The sequence below is a fragment of the Plutella xylostella genome, chromosome 29 (assembly GCF_932276165.1).
Source record: "Plutella xylostella chromosome 29, ilPluXylo3.1, whole genome shotgun sequence".
In the NCBI taxonomy this organism is placed as follows: domain Eukaryota; kingdom Metazoa; phylum Arthropoda; class Insecta; order Lepidoptera; family Plutellidae; genus Plutella; species Plutella xylostella.
In genome coordinates, this window is record NC_064009.1 from 1052814 (window position 1) to 1072023 (window position 19210).

Genomic DNA, 19210 nt, shown 5'->3' on the forward strand with positions numbered 1-19210 from the left:
ATTGCTTATACCCCTTCACCTTGGCGGGTGAAACTTTATATTGGAGGTTGAATCAAATTGAATAGAAAATAAATAACATAATGTGGATCAAACTATGTACCTAGTACATACCCCATCAAGTAAAGATCACGTAGTTTGTTCACAGAGAAAAACGAAGGTATGATAAGTTTTATTTCTGTAATGACTTTATTTGATTCAGCACAATACTGAGATATTTTCTATATGTTTAGGACCATTACATAAAAATAAGGTATTCGCCTTACGACTTCCAAGAGAAACAATTTTCCTAGCTGGACACCGAGTGATGGCAATATTTTATCGTGACTTTTCTTATTCCTTTGACCTCTCGAGAAAACATGTAGGTACGAGGGCTACACCGAAAAGATCGCGAATAGAATACTTAGGAATAAATTAGAGTGAAACCTTTTTGGTGTATCAAATGTAGTGTTTTTTCAAACATAATTCCATTTTCGAATTGAAAAAAAAGTAAAAAATAAAAGAGTATTGACCATTTGAATTTGACAAGTCGGTGTAAAAAATGGAGCTTACGCGGGAACATTTCCGTGCAATAATTTTTCACAACTTTCGTCGAGGTTTATCTCAAGAACAATGTCTCGCCGAGCTTGTTTCTATTTATAAACTTGAAGCACCAAGTAAAACGACTATATATCGTTGGTATTCTGAGTTTCGCCGTGGACGTTCCTCTCTTACCACAGTCCCTTCTACTGGTCGGCCAAAAACAGCGGTAACACAAGATAACATCGATGCTGTACGCCAGTTAATAAAAGAAGATAGACATGTGACATACGAGCAGATTCGGGCTTCTCTCAGCATTGGTATGACAGCCATTCAAACCATTTTACATGAAGAACTGGGTGTCAAGAAGTTAGTTTCGCGCTGGGTGCCCCACCGTTTGACCGAGGAACAAAAGTCGGCTCGTGTTAATTGGTGTCGATCTGCTCTGCAACGGTTCAATGGAGGCAGTTCAAATGCTGTCTACAATATCGTCTCTGGTGATGAATCGTGGATTTATTCATATGAGCCCGAAAGAAAACATCAATCGGCAGTTTGGGTCTTCGAAGGTGAGGTCAAGCCAACAAAAGTTATTCGCTCACGCAGCGTGTCGAAAAAAATGGTCGCTTCGTTTGTATCGAAAACTGGCCATGTGGCTACGATTCCATTACAAGAACAAAGGACGGTTACTGCTGATTGGTACACAACAGTTTGTTTACCGGAAGTCGTAAGAGTACTTCGTAAAACTAACCCGAATCGTCGTATAATCCTTCACCACGATAATGCAAGCTCTCATACCGCTCGCAAAACAAGAACGTTTTTAAATATGGAAAACGTGGAGTTGATCGACCATCCTCCGTATAGCCCTGATCTGAGCCCCAATGATTATTTTACATTCCCAAGAATTAAAGATATGCTACGTGGTCAACGGTTTAGCGGCCCAGAAGAGGCGGTCGAAGCTTACAAATCAGCTGTTTTGACAGTATCCACTTCAGACTGGAATTACTGTTTCAATGATTGGTTTAATCGAATGAAAAAGTGCATTGAATGTCACGGAGACTACTTTGAAAAACAATAAAAGTAAATAATATTATGATATCTTTGTACTTCTTTCTATTCCCGATCATTTCGGTATCGCCCTCGTACTAGGTACCATGTAGGTACATTCCTAATGTCATGTGAAAAAGGTAAAGTTCACGTGAAATGAAGTTTTTTTTATTATTAACTGAAGCTAACTATTACTCATTATTCTGAATGTCGATTGCATTGTAAAAGTACAGAAACACCGCCTTTTATATCTATACGTGTTGGAATATGTGTTCAAATAATTTGTCTAGATTATTAAAATTACAATACAAATGAGAGGTTAGGTTTCTTTGCCCCGTACTGTATAGGAGCTATTATCTTTCGATGTATCAGTATCACCCATCCTAGTCCTAGCTCTTATATTTTCTCAAGTCCCTTGACCCAGTTAAACAAAAGCAAAACGATACTCATCCTACGTCTTTGTACAACAAAAAGAAACATGATATTATTATTTGCTATTACTTGTATAAGCCTCGGGCTAATAAGTTAGACACAATACGAGATTTGATATCTTTAACATTATATTCGCAGACTCCCGCAAGTTATTCATAGACTACAAGGTTGTATAACATAATCTGTTTGCCCAAGTTTATTAAAACTTCAGCAACGAAAGTATAATACAAACACATGCGAATGTTTGAGCTTCTTCTAGGTTTCTTCGCAGTGTAAAAAGGATTGCCTATATCAGTTGCTGAATTTTGTTCTTATAATTATGTACAAAATTGATACAATGAGGTCTTTTCAGGATGACATTCGGTAAGAAAAAAAGAAGTTTATAAACAAACCCAAACAAACCCCTAAATTCATAGAGCATTTTGACACTTTAAAATAGGTTTAAAGATGGCGTTGTGATATACAAATTTCAACTTTTAGAGTGACGTAAGGAGTCAAACTCATGTGTTTCGAAGACAATTTTAACCTTGTTGTAAATTTACGATACGGTCTGTGAATTTGAGAGAAAGTATTAAACAAACAAATTTGACATGTCAAGCATACCTTCACGGTATCTGTCGGAGCTTTGAAAACTATATTCGTGACCTCTACGTGTCCTTGAAAAGACCTAATCTCGTCGAAGTCTCACTATGACTATGATCTCCAAAATTACAGTCATGATGCACAGTAACTTGTTTTTAGCGTCACAAGCTATTAACGCCCTCGCTACGCTCAGGTGCCAAACCCCGCTTCGCGTACTAAACAAGCGGCTTTCACCCCTAGGGTAACAATGTACTATTGCGGGCCAAAGCCTGTTTCAAGTACGCTACAATAATGTGACCTTATACCATTTCGCAATTATACAGGTGAAATAAAAGTTAATTCCGAATTAATTCAGCCTCGTCGTAATCCCCGTGTAACGAGCGGCTTATCTTTACAACATGACTTCCATTCGGTTGAGCACCTGAGCCTTTTTCATGAAAGCTTTTCGTGAAACTCTCCATTAAATGGGCAAATGGAATTCTACTTTGCATGATAGATAACGTATTATTTACCTCACGTATTGATCACTCAGCCGGGTGATTGATAGGGAAAACTGCGTAGTTTCATATTTTCGAGTAAGCGTGTTTTGTAACCAATAAATACGACATTTTATGGTACAGACTTTTTTTCCGATTCCCAACATTTGGAACTCTATTGCAATGTGTAGGTATTAACACATAATTTGGAGGCGTTGCCACTGGACAAATCGCCTTTTGGTTTGATGCTCCTCAATCGTTTGTGATGTATGATATGACCAAACCGCCTGCCAGGCGTGGAGGAAAAATCGTCCAGTCTTGCAGGATAATTATGGCTGTGTATGATCCTAACTAATATTAGAAATGCGAAAGTAACTGTGTCTGTCTGTCTGTTGCTCTTTCGCGCCTAAACTACTGAACGGATTTCAATGAAATTTGGTATACAGATGGTCTAGACTAGACCCTGAGAAAGAACATAGGCTACTTTTTATCCCGGAATTCCTACGGGAAAACTTATTAAGGCGAAGCGAATCTCGCGGGAACAGCTATATGATATAAAAGCCTACCTCGGGCCACAGCACATAATATAATTCATTTAAAAACACTCATGCAATAAAACACGATATAAAAGCTAACTTGTTAAATGCATAACAGTTTGTAGGGCGACACCCAGCGGCCTAGTTGTGAACTAACCACTCTAGTGACGTCATTACATGTACAATGTACATACATTGTACTAAACTGCATTTGGATAAAAAAAATATGGGTATATTTATTTGTATTAACATTTCCTGGATGTCCAGTGGGACACTTAAACCGGAGCAATCCTTACTAATATTATAAATACGAAAGTAACTGTGTCTGTCTGTCTGTCAGAGTATCTTTCACGCCAAAACTACTGAACGGATTTGAATGAAATTTGGTATACATATGTCCTAGACCCTGAGAAAGAACATAAGCTACTTTTTATCCCGGAATTTCCACGGGAAAACTTTTAAAGGCGGAGCGAAGCTCGTGGGAACAGCTAATTTTTTATAATTGTCATTTTGGTGGTGTAACTTTTTCAATGATTGATTGAAGGTTCCCATCGATTAGTATTAGGTAAAGTGCGTAGGATATAAAAAGCTGAAAACTAAGTATAAAGCTGAAAATAAATAAAAAGAGCAGATTCACTTAATTTACAGAGTGACAGAATACATGGCGGACCAGTAAATTAAGTTGTATTTGCTGAAAGCTACCGTTATTTACTGCACGCAATGTTTTTTTTTTTTTATGATGAGTAATCATTATAATCACAATAGGTGTAGCCTGGCTAATTGCTTTGCTAAAACTACAATAATTACGCAATAGTTTTGAATACAATTACTACTTATTATTATAGAATGAATGAAAAAAATATAGTATTATCAAATAGAACTTCACTTTTTTTAATTGTATCTTTAATGGCTGATACATAAAACGTATCAGCCAACACCCTTCCACTGGACATAGGTCTCTTCTATAATGAAAGGAACCGCACAAAAAAGCTACAGCAATCTAAGGGCATTGGTCCAGTGGGCAGAAAGGCTACCCATGCTACATTTACTTGTAAGTGATGTTATTTAAAAACGTTCAAAGCTGATGGCCGTGGTAAGGAAATCCATCTTAGCATCGGCGCAATTTTACCGGATATTAAAGTATCGAGATATATAATGACGGATGACTTCCGGCCTGTCGATGGTCCACCCTTGCCAAGTAACCAAAGAGTATAAAGTATAGCCAATTAGCCACTAAGGAGTATCCATCCACCTTTTTCTTTCGTGTCAGGTTTTTAGGTTAAGTGCTGCGTTTCAAGAACTTTTTATTTTTCTCAACAACTGAACTTCTTTTCAAGTGCCACGTATCTTTGTTCAAACAATGGTTTTATTTTAAATTGAAACAGATTATGCTATAAAAGCGGTCTGTGCGTGAAGAATTGAGTCATTATTCTGACATTCTACAACTTTTCCCTGTCTATGACAGCTCAATAAGTTTGTCTTCATAAAGTATTTTAACTGGCCAGTTGCCAGTGGTGCATTACTCAAGGAGGTTTTCAACCTTTGCTATTCGAACTCTTTTCACCTACGGCTATAAGGTTCATTGTGTGATGTGTGTGGTCTCTAGTGGTGGAATTTCGTTAGTTCTAAGGACAGGGGGTCAAGGCGACTGCAATGAGTCAGTCGCTCCGGTCATTTGCAATTTGCAGGCGAATCGCCGCACCTTGTTGTGTAACTAATTGCTTTCCGAGGAAAATTGTATTCCTTAGCTTTTGAACAATGAAAATATTTTTGCATTTTGTTCTCAGTAGTCTTTGTAAATATAAATATGAAAGCTTTTAGCTTTAAAGGGAGCGCGCACTGCCAGTAACTGTGGCATGATGAATGCGGTAGCTACTCGTGTACAGCCATACGCCGCAGATCGTGGATTTTTGATGTGCGAGAAAAGAAGATTTAACTATGAAGGTCTTATACCCCATCCACACGCTCGGCGAACAATGGCAAACAGCAAACAGCAAACAGCAAACACTGACGTGTGGATGGGTGTTTGTCGTTGTTTGCCTGTTTGTGTTTGTGTTCGCCAGTGTTCGGCATCGGTGTCGGTTTTTCTTGCCAGATCAAAGGATGTTCGGCAAACAGTTCGCTACGTATCCACACGTCTGGCAGCGATCAGTATGCGCGCTAGCATTGCGGGAGGCGGACGTATCAACTTGCTACACTTTTTCGTTGGCGCGCATTTTTTTTAATGTATGTTCACCGATTACTCCGCCGTTTATGAACCGATTTTGAAAATTCTTTTTTTTTTGTATTGGGTTGAGCTCCCAGGTGGTCCCATTTTTTTTTCAGAATTTTATCTCACCCCTAAGGGTGGGTAAAGGGGTAAAAACAGGGTATGAATTTCCATTTTGGACACATATTAACCGATTCTAATGAAATTAAAAACATAAATATAGTTCTTGTAACAAAAAAATATGATGGTGACCTTGAGCTGATCTGATGATGGAAACGGAAGGCAGTCAAGGGAACTCCTCAACGGTATATAGCAACTACCTCGTGTTTAGGCTTGAATGATACGTATTGATTAGTAGGACTTTTTGGTATCATTTGCATCTTACTTTTGATTAAAAATTATTGCAAATAAACTAAAAACTATAAAATAATAATAAAAAAGAAGTCATTTTTTAATTTTTTTAAATTATTATTATTTTTATTATTATTATTATTATCCCACCATCGTCTTTGCTTTCTTCTTATTTTCCTTTTTTCTTTCTCTTGCTTTAATTTATATAATAAAAATATGTCAACCCGAAAGTAATAGCTCGTCGTCCGCCGTGTTTGCCGGTTCGGAATGTTATGAGCGTTCGCCGAGCATGTGGATGGCTGTTTGTGTTCGGTGATTGTGGTTGGTGTTTGGGACTTTGTTTGCTGTTTGCCGTGTTTGTGACAAACAGCAAGCGTATGGATGGGGCTTTATAACTTCTTTTGCTATAATGTCAGTATTCTTCTTCTTAGCGTGTCAGTCACAAACACTAGAGCCGGTCTAGTCTCTAGTCTAACAATCCTCCGTTTTCGGTCAGCAGATAAGAGAGAAAAAGAAGCGGCGTGCCGTAAAATAGCAATTTCCTCATTTCTTCCCCATAAGGGGTTGTAATAAAATCCATTTTATTATACATGAGCGTCCTCCGATGCGAGTTTACGAGCGGGGGGTAGTCGTAATAAAATTACGCAGTTTCAATTCTATCGGCGGCGGAGTGACACGTGTTGGGACATGAAGTCAAGAAGGACACCTTGAAGATACTACAGAAAATCTAATAAAAAATTTCATTCGACAACAACAATTTGCTACTATGACAATGTATAATAAGGTTTAAATTTATTCATTTAGTTCGTGGGAATTCCGGGATAAAAAGCCTGTATGTTAATCCAGGGTTGTACGCTTATGCACTGCGGGTTGGTAGGTTCATGCACGTTTTTTTATGATATTTTCTGTCACCGTAAGAGCGATGGTACATTTAGCAAATACCTTTTCTCCATATTCATTTAAAGACAGAGAGACAAGAAAACCCTTTAACTTTCATATTAAACGGGAGTCTACAAAGTGGAACATAATTACATAACCCACCAACCCGATTGAATCCATCTTAATATCAAACAAAACCAAGAGACGAAAATAGAATTTAAAATACATAATGACAAGACCAATTTTGTAGAATTTACACAGAACCCAGTTTGCTCTTTAATTAGAGCCGGCATTTTGGAAAATTTCAAGACACTATTAACTGCGGTTAAACGAAACAGCGGTTAGTAAGCCGACCGATCCACCCAAGTCCCGGATTCGATTTCTGACTGATGCAAACATGTGCTATACAGGGTGTTGCAAAAAGGGTATACTAAGCCGAAACCTACATGTGCAGCATGGTATATCTAAGCCCGAAACTAAAATCAGAATTTCAAAATTCGTGAAAAAAATAAATCATTTTCCATATAAACTTTGTGTTAGGTATTTACATTTTGTTACAAATATAAACGCAGCTTGTGAGAGGACAACCATTTATTGACAACCGTTGCCATGCCAACCCAAGGCAACCATAAATATATAACATTCCTGGCAGGTGTGCCCGGGCCAACGGGGCGGACTCCGGCTGCTGCGGGCGCCGGCACGGATCAGCCTCAGCAGAGGTGCAGTAGGAGACGCACGCTAGGGATGACTGCGCGCGGCGTGTCAGAAGGAGAGCGAAGTGGCTGTGCTGGCGCGGCGCGTATACACCCTGGCCATGCTAACAGCGCTAACATAAGGACGCGACAGAGGCGCCTGCTGTTGGCGTGCTTATGTGAGGGTGTGATGGAGAGGTGGAGAGCAAGACCTGCGAGGAGTGCGGGTGGAGCGCACGGGACACGCGGCGGGCGGCGCAGCGGGAGGGGCCGGCGCGGCTCGCGGGCGTGGGGCGCGAAGACGCGCACTGGGTGCGCGGAGGTCACGAGGACGAGGACGCGCGGGAAGCCCTTGAAGGGGGTGCGCGGAGAGGAGACGCGCGGGAAGCCCCCGCTGGGGTGCGCGGAGAGGAGACGCGCGGGAAGCCCCGGCTGGGGTGCGCGGAGAGGAGACGCGCGGGAAGCCCCGGCCGGGGTGCGCGGAGAGGAGACGCGCGGGAAGCCCCGGCTGGGGTGCGCGGAGAGGAGACGCGCGGGAAGCCCCGGCTGGGGTGCGCGGAGAGGAGACGCGCGGGAAGCCCCGGCCGGGGTGCGCGGAGAGGAGACGCGCGGGAAGCCCCGGCTGGGGTGCGCGGAGAGGAGACGCGCGGGAAGCCCCGGCTGGGGTGCGCGGAGAGGAGACGCGCGGGAAGCCCCGGCTGGGGTGCGCGGAGAGGAGACGCGCGGGAAGCCCCGGCTGGGGTGCGCGGAAGGAACGTCACTAAGGTGCGCGGTGGAGGTGCTGCGTGCTCGCTGCGGGCGGCGCGGCAAGACGCTGGGAGGTGTACGTCGTGGGTGGCGTGGCGATATGGCAGGGACACCTGGCAGGTGTGCCCGGGCCAACGGGGCGGACTCCGGCTGCTGCGGGCGCCGGTACGGGTCGGCTTCAGCAGAGGTGCAGTAGGAGACGCACGCTAGGGATGACTGCGCGCGGCGTGTCAGAAGGAGAGCGAAGTGGCTGTGCTGGCGCGGCGCGTATACACCCTGGCCATGCTAACAGCGCTAACATAAGGACGCGACAGAGGCGCCTGCTGTTGGCGTGCCCGGGCCAAAATATAGTGCGCAGCGCTATTCAGCGCAAACTTTTGTTAACCATTTTTGTTTATTTTTATTACTTTAGTTTACTTTTGGCTATGATCTTATTGTTTAACCTTCTACATATTTAACAATTTTTTGATAAGTAGTTTTATTTTGTTTTAGGTTTTTGTGAAGAGGGGAGGAATGTGTATAAGTATATAGATATTAAGAAGTGTTGGTTAGTTGAAATTTTGTTGTTTACTTAAATATTTGTCTGGGTAGGGTGTCATATTATTTCATTTATAACGTTATGAGTTTTCAGTTAAAGAATAGGGTGATGAATTGTTAAGTTTTTTATAAGTTTTATGTTAAGTATGGGATAATGTTATTGTTTTTTTTATACTTGTTATTTAGGTGGGGAGGAATGTTATATATTTATGGTTGCCTTGGGTTGGCATGGCAACGGTTGTCAATAAATGGTTGTCCTCTCACAAGCTGCGTTTATATTTGTAACAAAATGTAAATACCTAACACTTTGTTGGTCACGTGACTTTTTATTATGGAGAATTTATTTTTTTCGCAAATTTTGAAATTCTGATTTCAGTTTCGGGCTTAGATATACCATATACCATGCTACACATGTAGGTTTCGGCTTAGTATACCCTTTTTGCAACACCCTGTATTTGTTTTTACCATACCACGAACTTAAGGATCGTCCTACGTACATATACCGATATGTTCTCTCGGGTATTGGATGTTCGAATTAATATCATCTGCCCTTTGAACATTACAACTCAACTTTCAGAAGGCATTTACAACAGTGTATCAAGGTAGACTGTATAGTCTAAGACAGCGAACAATTTGTTCTTTGACAGAGAGTGACAAAACAGTTCAATAGCTAAAGCGTCCAGTAACTTTTTTATGAATAAAGGCTGATTTTTCAATGGTCAGATAAACGCTATCTGACGCATAAAATTGTTGTTGTTACTATCTAATACAAACATTCAGACGCGACAGCATCATAATTATTCCACAGATAACCCTTATCTGAACATTGAAAAATCAGCCCTAAGAGGGATAGATTGAAGGCAATCTGCCAGATCAACATACGGTCCCGTATTGCAACTTATTATGAAGAAACAAAATGTTTTCTCTAAGCTTATAAAAAATTATATGAAATTAAATAAAAATTGCTATGAACGTAAGAACAATAAAAAACTTTCCTGTCGTATTTCGACATCATTATGCTGAACGAAATACGCAACTCCAACAAAAACTTATAACAATCATTCAATTTGCTATATTCAGTATTTTCACAAATAATCTCTGTAACGTTCAACTTTTATTTCGAGTTTGACTAGTGTCTTTTTTATTGTAAATTATTTAAAAAAAAAACAAGAGAAAACTAAAAAACTTAACGACAAAAAATTTGCATCGCTATACCTACAAATTTTACAAAAACTTTAAAAAAAACTATTTTTTACCGAAAATATATATTACTAGGTGGGAATTCCGGGATAAAGACCTTGAGAAAGAACATAGGCTACTTTTTACCAAATTTCATTCAAATCCGTTCAGTAGTTTTGGCGTGAAAGAGAATGGCAGCGTTCCCACTACGCCGGACCGGCAGATCTGCCGCGCCGGTAAATCTGCCGGAAGAGCTAGTGGCTGTGCAATTTATATGAAGCTATTCACATTATCCCGGGTCCGGCATTTTTGCCGAGCCCGGCATTTCTACCGAACGTTTTGTCACTACGAATTGCCGGTAGAACGACCGGGCCCGGAGTAATGTGAACGAGTTTGTGCCGGTTTCTGGCCCCCGCTCGCCCCGCTCGTGCTCCCCTCGCCCCTGGATGTAAAATGAAAAGAATGGAAAATCTTTCCCGTAAAAAATAGGGTGTACCCAATGTTTTCTTTTATTTTGCCTTCTATTAAGATACCACCACAACACAACAATTTCGTCGTCCATTGTGCGCGCAGGTCCAAATTCAACTGAGGACTGTCTGAATTTCTTCCGGGATCCGATGTAATGTGAACACTCTGTCCGGTGTCCGGTTTTCGGCAGATCTGCCGGTCCGGCGTAGTGGGAACGCTGCCTAACAGACAGACACAGTTACTTTCGCATTTATAATATTACTAAGGATGACAATATAAATCTTAACGATTAAGAAGAAATTTCCTCGTGCATTAAATATATTCAGCCTACAATAAACGATGCAACGAAGGACATAAATTCACTGGGGTCACTCTAATTGACGAAAAACTAAGTTTTAGAGCGCTGCTGCGCGAGCCACGACTCTATCTCGTGCATTTAACGTGCCGATTGCACGACTGCACTCGTTCGTTCGTTTTTAGATAAAGATAAAGATAAAGAAACATTTATTCGACACATAGACAGCAACAACAACAAAAAGAAAAATACAGACTTAAAGAAAAGAAATACATATACAAGATAACAAGGCCAAAAAAATAATAATAAAAATTTAACATGAGGCAAAAAAACAAAAAAAAACAGGCAAAATATAAAACAATAACACAACGTCAACGTCAACGTCGTTTTTAGTCAGTATAAAGTAACCATCCGGTTACTAAATACATTTTATCCACATCGAAGTCGCTACATAAGCTCTACTATACCGAATATGCCTTTGAAAACAACATGAATGTGCATATTCTGGTCTTTAAAACCATCGTGAATTGCACAAAGTTCAGTGAGTCTTTTAAATAAATTATGCTCTACTATAGCTATTACCGCTGAGATTAGCTTCGCTTTAAAAAAAACCGTAAGCATTCCGGGACCAAACTGTTTTTCACTTTCCAGTGAAAGATATACAAATATCCGTCCATAATCACAAACTTTTCAGTTTATAATATTAGTAAGTAGCGGTTAATTATAATCTTCAGCGCAGAGGTGGTATCGAGAACTTTCTATGACCATGATGTCAACCTTTTTTGACGACGACAGCAAATTTTTATGAGATTACGATTACGTTGGTTAGTCTTTATTAATGTATAAATAATGCTGTCTTTGTCAACCAAAGTTTTTTCTTCCCATTAGCTATCGCGCTACGATCGTGAGGACTGCCAGAATACAGACGTCGATCATAAAGAAAACAGTAAAACGGGCAATAGTAAACACAAAATGGCTACACCCCGCCGCATCTGGTGTTTACATGGCGCACAATTGATAGCGATTGTTTCGCTTTGTGATCCATTTGAAACGTGAATTAGAGAACATTAACTTAACACACTGTAACAACGAAATACGGCGAAACGGCGGTGGTGGCTCACGCTGAGTTGCAGACAGGAACTTTAAGCTAATGATGACCTTAAATGTATACCTGCCTTGCTTTGACAGTATACGGACAGAAAGAGACATACATAGATTTAATGGCGACATTAGCTTAAAGTGCCTTTCTGCAACTCAGCGTCAGTCGGGTAAGCGCCCGCTTCTCACGCCAGAGATGCGGGTTCGAACTTGACGCTGATTTGTAGGTACCACTTCTATATACTCTGTTTTATCATTCTGTGTAGGTTCTACGCTTTAAATTTTTGAAGCTCGGCTCCTAAACATATCATTTTGTGAAGTAAGTAAAACCATGGTTTTCCCTTATCCAAAATATGTAATATTAATCACACATGCCAGTCAAACATAATACCTACATCTATGAAATAAATAATAAGAAGCTAAAGATTATCTAATCTTCAGTCTAGACGTGATGACTAAAGTCTTCAACACTCGAAGTAAATTAAATGAAATCTTCTTACAGCCCTCTGAGTTCAGTGGTTAAAGCAATAGGTCCAATGACACAGGGTTATTGGTTCAATGCCCAGAGCGATCACCTTTACAAGCAAAGCTTTGCCTACTAATAACAACCTAGTTAGCAATCTGATACGAAAATTAGTTTTTTAATAAGAACACGGGCTAATGATTTCTAATGTTCTACTAAAGTGTTTTTGACAGTTTGTCACTTGAGAAAGTCAAAATAATCATAACGTAAGCAACTAACTTAATGTAATCCTTACATGTAAAATAAAATAATAAAAAAACATATTATTGCATATTTGGTGTAGCCGATGTCCCGATAAGATACCTAATTAATTAAATACACATGTAAATAATTGTAGGAGAACTTAATTGTTTCATACTTCTTTTTATTGTAATTTAGATACCAAACGCGTATCATGAAATCCTGAAAATAACTGTAATACCGTGTCGTTTATCAAATTGTTCGCAACATCTTTTGTGTGGGTGAAGAAGATCACACACATCCATCAGACACATCCCTAATGTGCAAACGCATTACCCTATATATTTGCCTGCGGTAGCTTCAAATAAGGTAATTTTTACTTTGATTATTCTGTCCGACTGAAAAAAATTACACCACAGTGACAAGTCCTAGCACAACTGTAGTGTTTGTAACCGACACACTAAGAATTTAGTAGCAATTTTTTTTCAGACTATCTCCATACTGTTATTATTATTATTTTAATGGAAAACTTACAGCTAACTTACAACAAACACATTTTTATTATTATTTATTTAATTACAAAAGTTTACAATATATTTATCGCTTAACCTAGTGATACTGAAACTTGTTACAGTTTGTACGACCACTAGTCATTCCTCTAGATTACAATTAATAGAAAAATGAACTTATTATTAGGTAGGTATACAAATCAATTCATAACGACATAAGGTACAGTCAGCTGATTCTGCAGCCATACACTTCCGCACCCTGTAAAAACACCTACTAAACAAAAGGTCAATGTTTGAATGAATGAATAGGCAGTTAGTGAGTTTGACAAGGTTCAAAAATGCACAGCTACTAAAGCAGCCGACTGTACGTCAGTAGCTGATTACTAATTTTATTGCATAAGTAAGATAGAACCTAGGAACAGATTTATAAATCTTAGGTAATATTTATTTTACAACGGCCATACTAGCAATTATTATGTGCAAAGGTGTAAATATAAATAATTGATTTTGTGAGGTAGTTGTAAATAATGAGAACAAAAAATATGATACAAGTTATGTTTTACGAGTGGCAATAATAGTCCTTATGGACTGTAATTACCACTCATTACGAGTGAAATTTGCAAGGCAAGATAGTTCTTTGATGCTAGTGAGATAGGTGCGTTATACAGAGTGAATTTTATTTTAATGAAGACTTTCCCATAGATTTTTATTTTGTGAAATAATTTGTTTTAATTTAGTTTTTAAGTTTTTAATGGTGATTTGTTTTTTTAGATCCAATGGTATGTTATTTATAAGTTTAGGAATTATATATTGTGTAGTTCGTTTCCCATAGAAGGTTGATATTTTAGGTATTTTCAGCATACCCGACCGACGACCGAATGGCGCAGTGGTTAGTGACCTGACTACTGAGCCGATGGTCCCGGGTTCGATTCCCGGCTGGGGCAGATATTTGTTTAAACACAGATATTTGTTCTCGGGTCTTGGATGTGCCCGTAAAATGGCAATAGGCCCGCCCCCTATTACATTGGGACTAACATAACACTCTGGCGAAAAGTGGGTGCAGCAATGCACCTCTGCCTACCCCGCAAGGGAGTACATTAGTAAAGGTGTGAGTGCGTGTGTTGTTTGTGTTGTTGTTTTCAGCATACCCCTTGTTTGTTTTCTTGTTTTGACAAGAACATAAACAGCATAAATCCAATTACAAGTTTAAAAAAATAGTAATAAAAACAGGAATTAAAATATGACTGTGAAAAGGACAGTTTTAATGTTGGATGCTATTTTACAATCAAAGAAAACTTTTTACAACCGGGATGCATCTCAAAGCTTTTTCTTGTAAACAGCCAGCTAGTTCGGAATTTATTCAAATTCAAAAATAGAATCTTAAGGTGGGTCTACGCTAGTCGAACTGAGCACGAGCGGAGCACGAGCCGAACACAATTCGTATAGTGTGGACCGACCTACAAGCCTCAAACGAGCGCGCTGCGAACATTTCGTTCGTGCTCGGCTGCGTTCCGCCTGTTGTCGGTTTTTTGACGAACACAAAGGGTTTTGCTTCGCGTTCGAGGACAGTGATCGTTGTAGGTTCGTTGTACGTCCACACTTGACACCGTGAACGACGAAACCTGAATGGCTCCGCTCGTGCTCGGTTCGTCTAGCGTAGACCCACCTTAATCTTTCACATTTCGCTGCTCGTGGAAACCATAAAGCATCTTTAATTTATTTCATTCATTAACATAATAGTCAATAGGTTATAGGTACTTGTAACCAAATTATTGTGTGGATGATGATGGCCGAGGCTTATGTCCTAGGTATGTCCTGCAGTGGGTAATTGCGTGCATGGGTAGGTACAAAATATATTTTTTATGAAAGTCTACCCGAACATTTGGCAACGATTTTGTTACAGATGACGAATTTAAGGTAAGGCTCGACTTTCTTACCGTTTCTTTTCGGCGGTATACCGCAGTAGTTTTTTCTTAACCGGCGGTTATAATTTGAAATGGTTATATTTGACAATTGTCTATTTTAGCGAGAGCTACAGATTGATCACTTTTTCAAATACTTTTAAGCTTCAAAACATACATATTATATAAATAAATAAATATAAATAAAATATGTGGGGACATCGGACATCCGACCCCAAGCTAGGCAGAACCTGTGTTATGGGTGTCGGACAGCTGATATATCTACACAAATACATAGATAGATAGATAGATACTAAATATAAATATCAACACCCAAGACCCGAGTACAAATATCTGTCTTTAAACAAATATCTGCCCCAGCAGGGAATCGAACCCGGGACCTTCGCAATAGCAGTCAGGGCCACTAACCACTACGCCATTCGATATATTAGTAATTTGGTTATTTCACCGCGTTTTAACGCTTTTAACCACTAACCGAAGTAAGTTTTGTATTTGGTTTTCTACAGCTTATTAATTTATAGGTAAATAGATATTCAATAGCGATTACACTGCGTAAAATTATACACACAAACATACGTATAACAGATCTTCTTCCAAACAATTGATTAACACAAGTTGTTTTCGCGCCGGCTCACGAGTACGAAGCTTCATGTTCAGATCGTAACTTGATTACATTGTGCAACTATAATCTCTAGTTAGAATCCCACCTACGTAACACCGTGTGCCGATTGAAACTAAAGTTAAATACTTACTCGGTTTTATAATTGCACAAGGTTGATTCTCATACACAAAAACGCTTATAGAGGACCACCGAACATTATCGAAGTTATTATTAGTATTTATAACTAAGAAATAAGTTTTTTTTTCATTAGTAGCAATATATTTTTATATGTTTAATTTTACATAGTCACAGAGTTACACCTGAGCACCAATAAAATAAAATAAAAACACTCTTATATGAAGATTGTACTGTGCATGCTCGTTAAACCGTCATTGACTAAACTGTGTTGTGATCGTAAATATTAAAACAGGTGAACATTTGCACAATAATTACACAGTTACTATTGCTATACAATCTAGAAAGAAAACATTTATATTGATTCATTACAGTACAGTGCATTGAATATGTTAGAACGTAATAAAAGTATAATTTGTTTTTCACCAAGTGAAACAGGTTGTCTGAAACCCTTTTAGTGATAAAGTCGTCAAATTAGGGTAAGTAAGTATTTTAAATAAATTGATATAAGTACTATATTGGTGTGTGGATCTCCAATATCTCAATGCACTACGAGTATATAAGAAATAGCATTATATTGTTATATGAAAAGATGGCATTACCCGCGAGCTTCGCTTCGTCTTAAAAGATTTTCCCGTGGGAATTCTGCGAAAAAAATAAGCTTTAAGTTTTATCAATTACCCTTTTAGTTTTGGCTTAAGGTGGTATAACAAACCTACATACAAACTTTCACGGAATATTTATCGTTATTTCACACAAATGTTTTTCCCGCTATCTCCCGTTCCCCTGGGATTTTTTCAATATCCTGTTGTAAGTAAGCTATAAGTTAACTAAGGTACTTGCATGCCAAATTTCAAGCGGCTAACATAATCGGTTTAGACTTTTCATAAAAAAGGATTTTCTTACTAATTCCCGTTCCCGTGGGAATTTCAGTATAACTTTTTTGACTACACCTCTACGGTACCTAAGCTTCAAAATTTCTATACCCTACTATAAAAACTATAGAAGTGTCATACAAACTTTGACACCCTTTTTTACCCTCTTAGGTGTTGAAGTCCTAAAAGGAACCCCCATACAAAATTTCAGACTCCTAGCACTTGTAGTTTCTGAGATTTCGTGATGCGTCAGTGTATACGTGACCTTTCGCTTTTATAAATATAGATTTCAAATTCGAAAAACTTGTGATAACGACAAGATAGATAAAATTATCATGATGAAAATTATCATCTGTAAACGTTCCGATGAAATCCTTTTCAACCTGTACTGTGAAAGTAAAATTTACACAAAACTAAGATAGACAAACAATAACTTATAATGGTCGTATTTAAAATAATTTTAAAGAAAAATCATGTTATTTCACCATCAACTTGAGGCAAGTCAATGTAAAATTTCACCAAATTGTCATCATAAGTCATAACAACGCAGAAAAAACAAACGTAAAGGAAAATTACAAAACAGACAGTAACTTCGTAAACCAAGGCGGTCAATATTGATAAAACACAGTATCAGCCTTATAAACAATGCGTCCGGTCCGTGCCAAGATATGCCACAAGTGCCCTATTAGCGACTACAAACAAACAAACTGACATACCCAAACTCCGATAAACACATCCGAATAAACCGTTACAGAAACACACACACACACATCGGTTCTTAATTCAAAAAATACACGCGACTTCCGTCCGACTAAAAATACGAATCCTTTTCGAGAGTTTATAGGGTACGAGCCGCATGAATTCGAAAGCAGACGTGCGCTTTGCCCGGCGGTTAGGGTTCGACTGACAGCCGCCGGGTTGACTGCAGAATTCAAAAGCAGGTGAGGGAAAAGAGCATCGCCTGGCAGACTGGTCTGGCCGTTTTGTTGCACTGAAAAAGAAAATCGAGGAAAAAGATGTTCAAGTTTCAAAATGTTTGCGCCGCGCTAAAAGTTGGCATGTCACCTGAGTGCAGTCATTTGTTTTGCGTGCGGAGATAACTCGTAAGGATAACGTCACTCGTTGCGGCGTATCCGACAAGTGAAATTGACAGGGCCATTTGACACAGACATTTCGATTACACGGAATTATTTTAATATTTATTTCAGGCTGCAACCGTATCTTACAAAATTAAATCATGTTTTTCCACTGAACAGGGAGTACCAACTTGAAAGTTGGGAAAAAATACATCATTACCGAAACGACAGTGTCTTTGTGTCATTCCTTTGTGCGTACACATACATAATTTATTTGGGGACGAATGACAGATTCTGTTTTCCCAACAGGAAAACGTGGATGGCAAACAAAGCAAACAAAACACTGTGAATATTGAGGCCTTTATTAACCCACTTCACAAAAATGGACCTCTAATAGGCCGACCACTAAAGGAAATAAGAGGATAATTATTACCTATTTAACTTAAAAAGTTATCTAACGCACGGTTCATTTCCAAACTTCAATACTTAGGTACGCGGTATTATATGCCTATCTATATGTTTTATGTATTAATATATTATATTATTATATATTTTTTATATATGTATACCTATATGATTATGTATTTTATTATATATTTAGTTAATTATTCAATGACTGATTTATTTTTAATTCTTTTCTCCATCATACTTTTTTTTTCTTTTTGCACACCTTTTTACTAGTTTACCTGTACCTCAGATAGGTTGGCTGGTAGAAAATGCTCTTAGCATTAAGCCCTCCTTTGTACATTTATTTTTTATATTTGTGCAACAAAGAATTAAATAAATACATAAATATATGTATGTACCACGAAAACTAACACTCGGTAAAAGCTGGAGTTGTGACGACATAAATAGTAAAAAAATAAAAGAAATTATTTTATTTTTCCCCGTTCCTAAGTAGTGATTGGAGGCTTCTGTAAACGAGCCCGGCTTCAATATAAAAGAGATTTCCCCAGGGAACTAGCTACACTGAGACCTACCCTTAATTACGAAACAGCTGATAGATTTTGATTTAAGAAAACACACTATCACTCATCATTTTTGTTTCTTCTCGTTTCAAAATATATTTTCATTATATGTAAATTCTTAAGTTGTATTTATTACTAGCATATCCTTACATAGAGAGAATGAATGAAAAGTTAGAGCTCCATCTTTTATCCTTACAGTTCTATCAATCAGCTCGTGCACTGATAAATTTCCTTCGTACCTAGACTACCTAGGCATTCACTTAGAGTACCACAAGTGGGCGTCACCATTGGCTTGTATAAATAGATCGATATCTATGTCTGAGGCTGGATCAGACAGATAGTGGACTCTCAAATGATAAGACTATGCTAATTGTGGTTTA

The 19210-nt window shown here is 38.7% G+C and overlaps 1 protein-coding gene across 5 annotated transcripts in view; it reads right to left on the reverse strand.

Annotated features, from left to right (window-relative positions):
* The window catches only part of LOC105386276 (serine/arginine repetitive matrix protein 2), a 162024-nt gene that overhangs the window by 85081 nt on the left and 57733 nt on the right, over window positions 1-19210 (reverse strand). The window lies entirely within an intron of this gene.